The sequence below is a fragment of the Rattus norvegicus genome, chromosome 1, assembly GCF_021556685.1.
Source record: "Rattus norvegicus strain SHRSP/BbbUtx chromosome 1, alternate assembly SHRSP_T2T, whole genome shotgun sequence".
NCBI lineage: Eukaryota > Metazoa > Chordata > Mammalia > Rodentia > Muridae > Rattus > Rattus norvegicus.
The window spans coordinates 257,288,953-257,301,938 of record NC_141534.1 but is presented as its reverse complement, the minus strand read 5'-3'; the positions used below and the strand labels follow the sequence as shown (position 1 = coordinate 257,301,938).

At 46.7% G+C, this 12,986-nt stretch overlaps 1 long non-coding RNA gene across 1 annotated transcript; it reads left to right on the top strand.

The window, feature by feature from the left end:
* The first annotated feature begins 57 nt into the window (after nt 1-57).
* LOC147997128 (uncharacterized) lies at nt 58-12,782 on the top strand. Its single transcript, XR_015653419.1, has 3 exons — nt 58-766; nt 5,716-5,893; nt 11,997-12,782. It is a non-coding gene; the product is annotated as an uncharacterized LOC147997128 (long non-coding RNA).
* The last annotated feature ends 204 nt before the right edge of the window (nt 12,783-12,986 follow it).

Below are 12,986 nucleotides of genomic sequence, written 5' to 3'. Positions count from 1 at the left end.
GGTTTATATAGGCCCCGCCCAGGAGGCGCCATAAGTTCTGACTGCGCGTGCGCCCGCGGCGGTTCCGCTCTCCACTGCGACGGGCTATACTACGGTCGTCATGCAGTTCTGACTTTGACCGAGCCATCCTCAAAGGAGCATTCAGTCAGCAGAGACGCTGCTCCTGCTAGAGGGGTTCTGACGACTTGGACGAGAGCTGTACACAGACAATCCCAAACTCCGAGGAGACAGGAAGCGAATTTCACGCGAGGTTTCGGGACTGTCGCGAGAATCAGAACGGCGATCTAGACGTCCAAAAGGAAAATCCCGCGGCTTTTAAGCCAGGAAAGAACGAGGGCAGGCAGATACTGATGATGGTGCTAGGCAATCCCTTGGTTGGAGGACAAATTTGAAGTGTTGCCAGGGGGGCGGAAGTGAACCGAGGATTGCAGAATGTTCTGGAAAAGGCGTGAGGAGGGCTTGCCTATTGGAAGAATGGAGGCACTTTAGGGGAGGTCTCTAGCTATGACTGACAGCGCGCCTGGGTGGGCGGTGATCGTCACCAGAGGTAGAGTGGGAGCTGTCCAGATCTAAATGAGGAACTGTGAGCTTCCAGCCCTAGGAGCCATCATCAAAATCCCCAGCGTCAGGGTCCTAGGCACTCCTTCCGTCTTAATCGTTGCTAGCGTTTACTTTTAGTCTTTGCTATACTTCGCGCCTCTCGTAGGAATCACGACTAACTCACCACTGTATTTTATGTCTCTGTACCCCCGCGACCGGCTGCTAAGTAAGTTCTTGGGAAGCATTTGTGCATTAAAACTGAAAGACTCCCCGACTCTGACAGACGACTTTTACTTGACTTTTCTGTCACTAATGAGAGGCTAGGGATTAAATCGACGGAGAACGAGCGCCCTCTGGTGGGTTTGCAGCAGCTGAGATTAATGACTGCATACTGTCTATACTAGCGATCCACTGTAACTTTGAAAAAGTTCTTACAGTAGTCTTGCGTTGCTGCTGATTAAACCGGGGGTTTTTACAGTTAAGCCAGCACTGTGTCACCGAGCTGTATCTCCAGCCCTATAATAATATTTTAGAAGGGAGTTTGTTCGCATGAGACAATTTGAAAGCCTAGCTACTCGTGTTTCCATATGCTCATAATCTGGCACTTCATCCGTTGAAGCTCTAAAACATGTTATGTAACAACCGCGTGCCTCAGAAACAGAAAAAGAGCGAGTTACACTTTAAGACGTTGGTTTGGCGAGCTTCCTACTATTGAGCCAAAGGAAATTATTTCTAGTCCAGATGATATGGTTTCTACCTTTATATATCAGTGAGTGAGGTGAGATTCAGATGAACTCCTGATAGTTAATCTTTTCCAAAAACATCTATTATTGTGTTGTGTATATGGCGTGTGTGTACGAGTGCAGGCACATTCGTGTTTTGAGCCCAGGATGATTTTGAGGACTGAGATCATCTTCCGTCTTGAAGTCATCATCAGACTTGCAAAGCAAGCACCCTTACCTGCTGCCGCTCCCAAATATTTTTCTACATTAATTAGTTAGTTTTGGGCATGTCTGGGTGCATTGTACACACTATGTGCACATGAATGGAAGTCAGAGAGCAACCTGTGGGCATCACCCTGTGTGAGCATATCAGATCCCCTGGAACTGGAATTACAGACAGTTGTTGGCTGCCGTGTTGTGGGTGCTGGGAATTGAACTCAGATCCTCTGGAAGAGCAACTGATGTTCTTAACCACTGAGCCATCTCTCCACACACACACACACACACACACACCCCTTAATTAAATATGGTGGAAGCCAGGAATGGTGAGACATGTCTGTAATCCCAGACCTCAGGAGGTGTAGGCAGGAGAATCAGGAGTTCAAAGGTCATTTCTGACTACCTCGGGAGTTTAAAGCCAGCACAGTGCTCTGGCTCCAAAAGCCAAGCATCAGGAAAAACCCTGAGGATGACTTGGGAGGACTCACTTTACAGCCCCGATGCCGTAGACTTTGGTCTGGCACAGTTATTGAGAATAGTGGGGTGTCCTTTTAAGGAGAAATGAAGCACATGGACAGTGGAAACAGATGAACTCTGTTTCCCATGAATATTAGAATCAATTAAGTCAGAAAGGCTCACAATCGATAATTAAGATGAAATGCTTTATAATGGTCTACTATGATAAATAGATGTTCTCATTAAAGTAGAAAATAAGATTAAGATAAGTATATAGATACCACAACTGTATAGAGATATATATCATAAATATCAGTAAACGCTCTGAGAGAATTTGGAATGAGGTTGAGTGTAATGCTCACTCTTTTACTTTGTAAAATTATTTTCATAATAAATGAGTAGAGGCCAATCTCCCATACCACCCCAAAAAAATGAATAGAGACTATTTTTTTAGGTAAATTAAAATGTTGAAATAAATATAGAAATCAGGGTCAGCCAGATAGGAAGATAAATAGTGTAATTTGTCTACAAATAATATTACAAAGTGGAACTAGACTAGCCAGGAACTGGAATTCCTAGGCACTGAGGCAAGCTGAATGGATTCCAAGACATCTTAGACAGACACCAGGCCAATATAGTTTCCTTACTCTGTCCTTCTTCCTCCTTCCCAGGGCAGTTTCTTTCTGTCACCCACACCCGGCCTTTAATGTCTCTTCTGCTTTTGACCACCTGATGACCAATCATAAGAATAACGGTAGAAGGGATATTTAAAATATTCTGCATTTCCTAGGTGTTACGATTACTATGGTTGTGTGCAATGTCTTCTGTAAGTGCAGATTCGCACGTCTTAGTTGAGTAGTGGAAGCCAAAGATCAGCTCTGGGGAGTTGGCTTCCTTTCTCCTGCCATCAGATGTGAGGATTGAACTCCAAATGTCAGCCCTGTCCAGCAAGTGTTTTACCCGCTGGACCATCTCACCAGCCCACCCTCCTGCATCTGCTATTCTAGCACCCTTGTAGTCCTGGATGACCTGTAGAACAGGCTTGCCTCAAACTCATAGACAGTGACAACTCATTCCTTAATGTACCCTTGATTTATCCCTGGCACTGAAAATTAGATTCTCTGCCCCTGAAACCCCTACCAAGACCACAGGGGCCAGTGAGAAATCTTACGCTCCACATATGTTTGTAACAATACCCAGGCTTACATCCTACTCTGGCTGTCAGCACACAAGCTACTCAACCCTGGAGTTATGGGAGAAGACCCATCAAGTAGCCTTCCTCAAAGAGTCCCAGAAGCCCAAAAGTCACCAAATGGATACACACTGTCATGCTGGCCAAGTGTAAAGAGCTTGCTCCCCACGATGAGCACAGGTTCTACATGTGTGCTGCTTTTACAGTGTGGCATCTGGACATCAAGAGCACCACAAAGGACTGGCTCCGTGACCAGGATCTATGGAGGATACAGAGAAATGCTGTCAGGGCAAGCCACCTCAGCAAAGGCTCTAAGACTGGCCCACAGGGTCTGCTAAACCCTGGAGGGGCTGAAAATGGTGGGAAAGGACCATGATGGGGTGACAAACTCACACCAGACAGATGACAGTTGCCATGTTGGGTTCATAATTCCCTCATTCAATATATATATATATATATATACATATGTGTGTGTATATATATATATATATATATATATATATATATATATAAAAGCTGGAGAGATGGCTCAGCGGTTAAGAGCACTGACTGCTCTTCCAAAGGTCATGAGTTCAATTCATAGCAACCACACGGTTGCTCACAAGCATCTGTAATTGGATCTGATGCATATATATACATATATATACATATATATATGATATATTTGGTTTCTGAGGAGAACTGGAGCATAAGTTAGCATGCAAGCTTCCCAGGCACTGCCCAGCTTCCTGAAACAAAAAAAAAAAAAAAAAAACACACTGCAAACTGTACTCAGAACTCCTAACAGGAAACGGCGGTGCCTTCTCAAGGGCTAAGAACTGATCATGTCATCTAAGAGTTGTAGGCAGCCAAACCCATGGAGAATCCTGAGCCACAGAGCCCCTTACTATAACTTAAAACACCGAGCCCTTTCACAAGTTTGTAGACCATCCATAGGATTATTCTGAGCCTCACACAACCCAGTGTTACTTTGTACCTTTTCTGTCACTTTTCCCAAAGGCAAGACATAGGAAAAGAGGTAACAGAAGGAGGCAATCCAAACTATGCTCAGGTAAAACTGCTTGCTGTGTTTCCTGCTCTTTATAGTCCAAGTGACGAACATGTGACCTCACATCAAAGTTGTCCTCACAAAGAGCTTTGAAAAGGGGACTGAAGCCTCCTGGGACATGGGGCTTGATTCTCTACAGATTTTAAAAGCAAGGTGGACAGACAAGAGACAAGGCTGCTGTGACCCATATCTAGTGCTTAGGGAGCTAAGCTCCTGCAAGCCCAGCCACCAGACAATGGAGCCTCACCTCTGCACTGGGTGAAGAGGCCCCAGAGTCTAGGAAGGACCTCTTAGGAGAAGTTACTTTGACTTAGAATGTGAGCTTCCTTGGGGCTACAGAGGTTACTCAGTGGTTCCACACTTGGGGTCCTCACAGAGGACCAGAGCTGGTTCCCAGCCCTCTTGTCAGACCACTCATGACTACCTGCGACTCCACTTCTGGGGAATCGAATGCCCTCCTCTGGCCTCCATGGACAACTGCATTCAGGTGCATGTGCATGAATGAGATTAAAAATAGGTGTAGGAAAAAAGGTCTAGACTACCGGAATCAGCTTTGCTAGTCACTGTCACTTCTCTGGACTGTTTCTTTGGAAAAAGTCGGGGTGAATTCAGCCTTCAGACACTGAATTGGTCACAGTGTTTTCTTAAAATATATGACTTATTTACTTTTATTTCATTTGCACTGGTGTCTTCCCTGAGCATGTGTGTGTATGAGGATGTTAGATCCTCTGATGTTGGAGTTACAGACAACTGTGAACCATCATCTGCATGCTGGGAATTGAACCCAGGTCCTCTGGAAGAACAGCAAGTGATCTTAACTGCTGAACCATCTCTCCAGTCCCTGCCTATTTTAAGGATCAACAACAAACAAAAAACAAGAGACTTGGTCCCATCCAGCAACAGCAAAGGAGAGTCCCAGGGATACAGGAAGAAAGCTCTGTTGGTAAAATTGCTTTTTGCAAAAAAACGAGAAGAGCTGAATTAAATCCCCAGCACTCAAGAAAAAGAAAGATCAGGCATGATGGATCTCCTGGGGCAGCACTCTGGCCATCCAGCTTAGTCTAACTGGCAAGCACCAGGTGCCATGGAGAGAGTCTATCTAGGGCAGGATGGATAGACAGTCAGAAAAGAGAAAAGAAAAGAGTAGTTCTTGAGAAATAACACCTAAGAATGATGTCTGATCCACATGTACTTCCTGGCCTACAAATCCACCCAGATACCGCAGGCTCTTTTGGATAAAGCTGGCCGTCTCTAGCCTGCAGTGGTCTCTTCCTGGCGTGCTTCCCTCATTAAAGATTCCTGCCTGCCCCTGTAGCCTTGCTGTTGTGTTCCTTGGGCTGCTTGGTTCCCTCTGCTATAACAACACAATGGGAATAGTAGCTATCACTTAGCAAATAGATCCAGGGGGTCAAGCACAGTACACATACATTACATATAAATTAATATGTTACATGTAACATATAAATTACATATGTTATCTTGCCTCAGACTTGTAAAAAAAAACCTGCAAAGTAAGATTATTAACTTTACTTTTTTAGATGAAAACCAAGGTCCTGATTCCTGGAAACGTCTGCCCAATGTCAGCCCTGCCTAGAGACCAATGAAGCTAAGACGATCTTGGAGCTGCCCAGGTCTACGACATGACGCTCGCCAACCACCTCACTCTCCCGATATTGTCAACCTGCAACTGGAATCAGACCTGCATGCATTTTTAAGGTTTCTTTATTTTAGTTTTTTACTGCTGTCTGTGTAGTCCGAGCTGTCCTGGGGTCACTCTGTAGACCAGGATAGCCTCAAACTTAAATATGTGTCTGCATCTGCCTTAAAAGTATTGGGACTAAAGGCATGGACCACCACTCTGGCTTACACTGCAGTACATTTTAAACAAATATTTGTTATGTGTAGTGTGTATCCATGTGGGGGGGCCATGCATGTGAGTGCAGTTACCCACAGAAACCGAAGAGGTTGGATTCTCTGGAGCTGGAGTTATAAACAGTTCCGGGCCTGCCAATGTGTGGGGCTGGGAACCAAACTCTGGTCCTCTGGAAGAGCAGCCATACTCTTAACCTCTGAGCCCTCCCCGCAGCTCAGAGTAGATGTTTATAAAGACTCCAAACTGCCCTGCTGTGGAGATGCAGGGATGCATGAACCCAGATCAACCATCTTCAACCCGTGTGGAGCGAGCCCTTCGGGGGGTCAGACAACCCTTTTACAGGGGTCGCCAAAGATATTACATCATGATTCGTAACAGTAGCAGAATTACAGTTATGAAGTAAGAACAATATAACTTTATGGTTGGGGGTCACCACTACATGAGGAACTGTATTAAAGGTTCCCAGCATTAGGGAGATGGAGAACCTCTGGTCCAGAAGATAGGAGACAAGAGGAAAGAAGGTGGTAGGGAACTTTGTGTGTCACAGTCTCTTAGCACTGATACTAAGGTGCTTCAGGACCGGAACCAAGAGAGGCCAGGGTGTGGTTCAGTGATATAGTTTCCTCAAGGCCTTGGATTTTGATCCTCAGAACTACAAAAAATTCAAACAAAATGTAGGTAGCTGGGCCTACATTATCTCTAGCTGGGCCTGGTGATAAAGGCTTCTAGACCAGCCAGATTCTTTTGCAGCGGGGCTCAGCCTACTCACAGGAAAAATAGATGATTGGGGTTTTCCCTCAGGACAGAAACAACACCTAAGACCTGAGGAAGTCAACGATTTCCTTAGGGTGGGAAGCAAAAGGAAGAAAGGACTTGTCCAGAGGCTGCCCATCAGGTGGGTGACTCCTAGGCCCAAACTGATCCTTTTCTGGCATCCTGAATCAAAAGGCCTGTTGTGCTCAAGGCCTGTAGCACGGGCGGGCCGGTGGGGAAGCCCGACTAGAGCTCTAGTTGCAAGCCAGGCAGTGCGCCCCCTTTCCACCTGCGTTAGGGCACCCCATCCGGGGGGTGAAAAGGAGGGAGTCCAAGTCGGGTCGGATTCCCAGCCAGCTCCCACCTCACAGGAGGCGGCCCATTATCCGGCGTCGTTAAAGAGCAATTAGATGGAAATTAAGCCGAGAACAAGTATTGATTATCTCATTAAGGCCGGGGGAGCCCGCTCTGTCGGAGTGAATTTACCGCTGCTCACCCCATTATCTGCAAGGTGAAAGCCTGTGGTCATCAACATCCAGAGAAGTATCGATCTCGCCCCAAATCCATCCCCGACCCTCCTTTATAGAATAAGTAGGTTCTAGAGAGATGACACCAGGGGCGTGATGAGATGGAAAAGAACACTGGGCGCGCACGCGCACCTGAGTACGGTCTTCAGTTCCCGCCTCGTTTCCTTCTTGATACTTTTGCGAGTCTGGGCAGCGACAGGTCACATACCTCTAGACAGATGTCCTAGGTTTTACATCCAAGGAAAAGAAACCAGAGTTGAAGCTGGCTGGCTGACTTTATTTATCTATTTGTTTATTTTATTTTATTTCCAGAGCTGGGGACCGAACCCAGGGCCTTGCGCTTGCTAGCAAGCGCTCTACCACTGAGCTAAATCCCCAACCCCTGTTTATTTTTTTATTGACCTGATCTTCCTTTGTTTCCCTGACTAACTTCCAACCTCTTGCTTTAAGTCATCCTCCTGCCTCATCTGATAATATAGGTACTGGCCACCAGAGCCTGAGACTTAATGGAAAGAATTTTCTCTTAATACAAAATACAAGGCATTTCCAGGACCCAAATCCTAATGTGGGAGGGGGGAGAAAAAAAAAAGACTTAGTTCTTGATGACAGTCATGGTCAAAGTATCCCTGGGAGCTGCCTACAGACTCCCCAGGGCTTTCCAAAATCAGAAAGAAAAATAAGTGTTGAAGATAAAGTTAATTGTAAGCCTTAGGCAAGTTCGGGTGACTTAAAAGATGGGGCTGGAAGAATCCTGAGGCTCTTGGGCTTTGGACACTATACAGTCTGTCAAAGTGCCCAGGACTCCAGTTTGCTGGCACTGAGAGATGCAGCAATGTGCTCTCGAGAGCTTCTGACCTTGCCGGAGAGCAGATACAGAACTGATAATCACAGAAATAAAAAATAAGGGGCTGAGAGTACTGCTGTTCTCCCAGGGGACCCAAGTTCAGTTCTCAGCACCTACATGGGGTACCTCCCAACCATTTGTAACTCCAGTTCCAGGGGGTCCCACTCCCTCTTCTGGCCTCTATGAATATCCCACATAGGGGGACATCCATACACATAAATTAAAAAGTATATGTTTTGGTCGGGGGATGGCGGCGCATGCCTTTGATCCCAGCACTGGGAAGGCAGAGGCAGGCAGATCTCTGTAAGTTTAAGGCCAGCCTGGTCTACACAGAGAAACCCTGGGGGCGGGGGGGCGGTAATTTTTTAAACAAAGGTGACTTTAAGAAAGAAATACTAAATTATCATCACACTATTGAATCACAAGACCGCAGGTGCTGTGACCGTTGGGCCGGTGTGCACAGGAAGCAGATGTTCCGATAAGCCCATTCAACACCCGGTTTCTGATGGGACATGGTGTGCAAAACCACTCTCCCTTCTCCCCAAACCCCCAGTCTGGTCGAGGAGACAGACGCCAAAGCTGTTATGGCACAAATACAGTATCTATCATGAAAAACTGCCAGAGTAATAGTTAGAAATTGTACAGTCAGTTCTTGATTTAAGATTTGAGTGTCTGGAAGAACTGAGGAAGTCCTCTGCAGAGAGCCACTTGCCTCTCCCGTGCTCCGACAACGTCTTTCTTTGGAGCTGACCGGGTCACAGTGGGGGAACACTGACACTGGCCTCCCTGGTTTGGACTCACCTGAGTGTCTAAGATGCCCAAAGGGCTGGGGAAAGGGGAGTGTGGCCAGGTGGTGCGCCCGGCCTGCACCGGCTTGGCCCCGAACAGAGCAAGCAGCAGCGGCCCGGAGTCTGGGCTCATCTCCCTGCCCCGGGGCCGGGCAACTATTAATCTTGGTTGACGGTTTCTCACGTCCTAATTGGGAGGTGGAGGGAGCGGCTCAGTCCGCCCTAAAGGTAGAAGCGGCTAATGGGCCTCTTCATCACCGCCAGGAACAGGTCCCTGGCGGAGCGCGAGGGCGCTGCAGCAGGTGAGATGGGGCCGACGGCCCTTTAATGAAGCTGCCTGGGCTGGGATGCTCAGAGGGAAGATCCAGGGGAGGGCGGTTCCAGCTGAGAAGGGGTTGTTCCACCCCCAGCTGAAAGCCCAGCTCCGGGGTTCAGCTGGGGTATCTTTCATCCCAGGAGGTCTTCTTGGAGCGCTGCGCAGGGTTGAGAGGGATAGGGTGGTGATAGCCGTTGGGTGGGATTTGGGGGGAAGGAACCCAGAACAAGGTAGCCCTTCAATAAGCATGGACTCAGCACACAGTGGGCACTCCTAAACTCAATAAAACCTGCAGATTCCCTAGCTCCCTGGCTCATACATTAAAGGTACAAAGGCGCCCGGACTGTGCTATGACAAACGGAAGGTAAAAACGTAAGCGTGAGCAAAAAGAAGAGATGGGGAAGAAAAATGACTCACAGGGCCTGAATCTAGAGACTGAATCTCAAAAGAGCCAGTGTAAATCCCTAGCCTTCAGGCCCCAGTGTCCTAGAGGGTCCAGTCTTTTCATAGCTGGCCCACATCCCCATCTGTGACTCAGTTTCCCTTCTGAAGCATCTCTCTCTCTCTCTCTCTCTCTCTCTCTCTCTCTCTCTCTCACACACACACACACACACACACACACACACACACACACACACACACACTTCAAAGCCTATTCTTCCTTTAGTAAGCTGTAATACCATCTTCTCAAAGGAGTAACCCCCCTATCCAGAGTCAAACTGTCCTAGGGGCACGAGGGATAGCACATTCAGCCATTTAATCCCTCTTTGGCCCTCCCTCGGGACTGCTGCATCCAGGAACCCCCAACTCCTCCTCTGAGAGCTTCACCTCCTCAGGCCTGCTGTCAGCCTCTCTCCCGCATCTTTCTGCAGCATCAGAAATATATTGTATTCTCACCTAATCCTGTTCAATTGCAGCATAATAAAACACATAATAAAAACCTAATTCATTTTTCTCCCGCGCCCCCAATCTCCAGACATCTTCTTGCTCGGGATTAAAAATTTGTCTTCATGTTTGTGGCACTGCAGGCTTGGCGCCTCCGCATCTTTAATGTATGAGGCAGGGAGCTAGGGGCCCGCGGGTCCTGCAGTGTTCGCGCCCTAACGGCGCCTGCTAGCCACCTGAGGATGCTGGTGGTGGAGGGGGGAGGACCGTGGATCTAGTGAGGCCCAGGGGCACCCATTGTCTCCCTTCCTCTCAGATGTCCAGTGGTTGGAAGATTATGCTAATCTGTCCAGTCCATCAGACTGGTTGTAGCCTCCAGGGGGCGCACTGCAAAGCAGATTGCCAAGGATACCAGTGTAGCTAGGAGGGAGATGCAGAGCGAAGAGGGGCCCCTCTGCCCTTGATCTCTCTTTTCAGTTCCGATTCTGGAGGCTGGAACTGGCCTGGGCAGTGAAGCTCTGACTTCCTATTTCCATCGCTATCCACAACCAGTCCTTAGAGCCAATCCTCCCACCCCCATACCTTCAGATCACAGTGTGAACCAATAAAGCAAGGGTTCGATGTCCCAGATGGAGGTAAGAATCCAGTGAATTAGCTGGAGGTGAAGCCCAATGGAGAGCCCTTGTCGAGCAAGCAGAAAGACTCTTTGCTAGCAACACACGAAGGAAAAAGGAGTCCAGGAAGGGAGCATTTTGTACAAAGACAACTTTGGATAATTCCACAGTCCTGAGACTGGAAAACCATTACAGTGATGTTCCTTCCTACAATTATTTAGGAAAGGTCCCCAAAAGTTCTCTTAAATATTAAAAATACTAGCCATTATATAAGGCCAAAAACCCTAAATTCCTATACATAAATAACTCTGTAGCTGTTTGAAAAACTAACGTAGGTAGATTGGGGATAAAAAAATGGATTTTTAATCCCTATGTGTACATGTTCATGCATGTATACATGTTTAATCCCTTGTATACATGCTCATGTATGTGTGTATGGGGTCCTGAGGACAACCTCCAGTGCCACCGTGTCGAGAACACTATCCACCCTCTTTGACACAGTGGCTCTTGTTGGTCCAAAATTCATCAGTTAAATTAGGCTGCCTGACCAGTGGGCGCTGAGCACAACCCTGGTTTATACCTGTTGTGCTGAAATTGCAAGCACCTGGCATTTTCACGTGGGAATTGGACTTGAGCACAACTAGTCATTCCTTGGCCTTCCAAATAAATATTTTTTTTTTGGTTCTTTTTTTCGGAGCTGGGGACCGAACCCAGGGCCTTGCGCTTCCTAGGCAAGCGCTCTACCACTGAGCTAAATCCCCAGCCCCCCAAATAAATATTTTAAAATTCATTCTTGCAGGGTGTGGTGGTGCATGCCTTTAATCCCATTACTCAGGAGGCAGAGGCAGGAGGATCACTGAGTTTGAAGCCAGCCTAGTATACTAAGTAAGTTCCAAGGCAGCCAGTACTACATGGAAAAACTCTGTCCAAACAAAAAAAGATAGAAAAAAAAACAAAAAAAACAAAGAACAAAAAAAAATATTCATTCTTGAAGTGGTAAGTTAAGGTTTTCTTGGAGACTCAATTGTGTCATGTGATGTTTTTTGGAAACTGTCTTATGAGAGGATGTTTTGCTGAGAACAGACAGGTGGTGTTTGTCTGGAGGCTGCCTGGTGAAAGGACGTGTGACGTTTTCCTGGAGCTGACTTGAGAGGACACAGAAAACTCAACAGGCAGTGAACAATGCTCTCGCTGATCTTCCCTTGTTATGACTTTGTAGAGAGAAATGCACCAAAGAACTGCTGGTGGTGGTCTGGCTGCTTCTTGTGCTTCAGCAGACTTGTGCTGATCAGTGGTCTCAAGGTTTCTTCAGGATTCAGCCGCTGCTGTTGACTTGTGTTTGGTGTTTTGCTAGTGGACTGGAATGCTGGCAGTGTAGAGTGGAATTGCCCCAAAGAACTACTTCTAAACAGGTCCATGTCCCCCTTGTCCTATTAGCCATCTTCCTCTGCTACCTTTGGTTGGTAGGCTACATAAGGGAAGTTGAACGGTTTAAGAACCCTAACTAAATTAAAGTAGGTTTTTAAAAAGCCTACATATTCTTAACCTTTGTTCCCTTGTTGTGTAACAGTTTCCTCAGAAGATTGAAATATTCTATTCTGCAGGAAGCTTTGTGAAAAAGAAGATAAACAACTCAAAATAGCTTCAGGAAGTCCCTGAACTTTACAAGATTCACTAGACCCCTCCCTGCCAGAGTAAGCAATAAAAGCTAAGAGTCTGCCTCACAGGAGAAAAATTACAAAGAAGACTCTGAAACCAGAACAGCTGCCTAAAGAAGCAGAAACCAGCCGAGCTGCCTAAAAGAGGTTTCTAGGTACCTGAAAAAGGCACTCTCCAGGTTGAGCTGTCTGCAGGTTGTGTGCAGTGAGCTCCAGCTTATAAGCTGTCACCATGCTGGGGTGGACTTTGACAATGCAACTGTCTCTGAATCATTTCCGTTCCCATAAATAACCCCTCATCTGTATTCATTAAGTAACCTTAATAAAACTCATGGTTCACCAAGGTGGATTCTGGTATTATATGTATTTTGGTCTGCCTGGTTGGCTGTGGGCTCTCTATTTGGGGTGAATAGACTATTGTTGTGATGATGATGATGGCCCTTTTTCTGTGCTTATGAGAACTATAAAGCAAAATTGGACTTTCAAATATTCATGGTTGCTAAGGGTTTATTTTATAAACACACTCCTCCCCCTTGTCTTGTACCACTTTA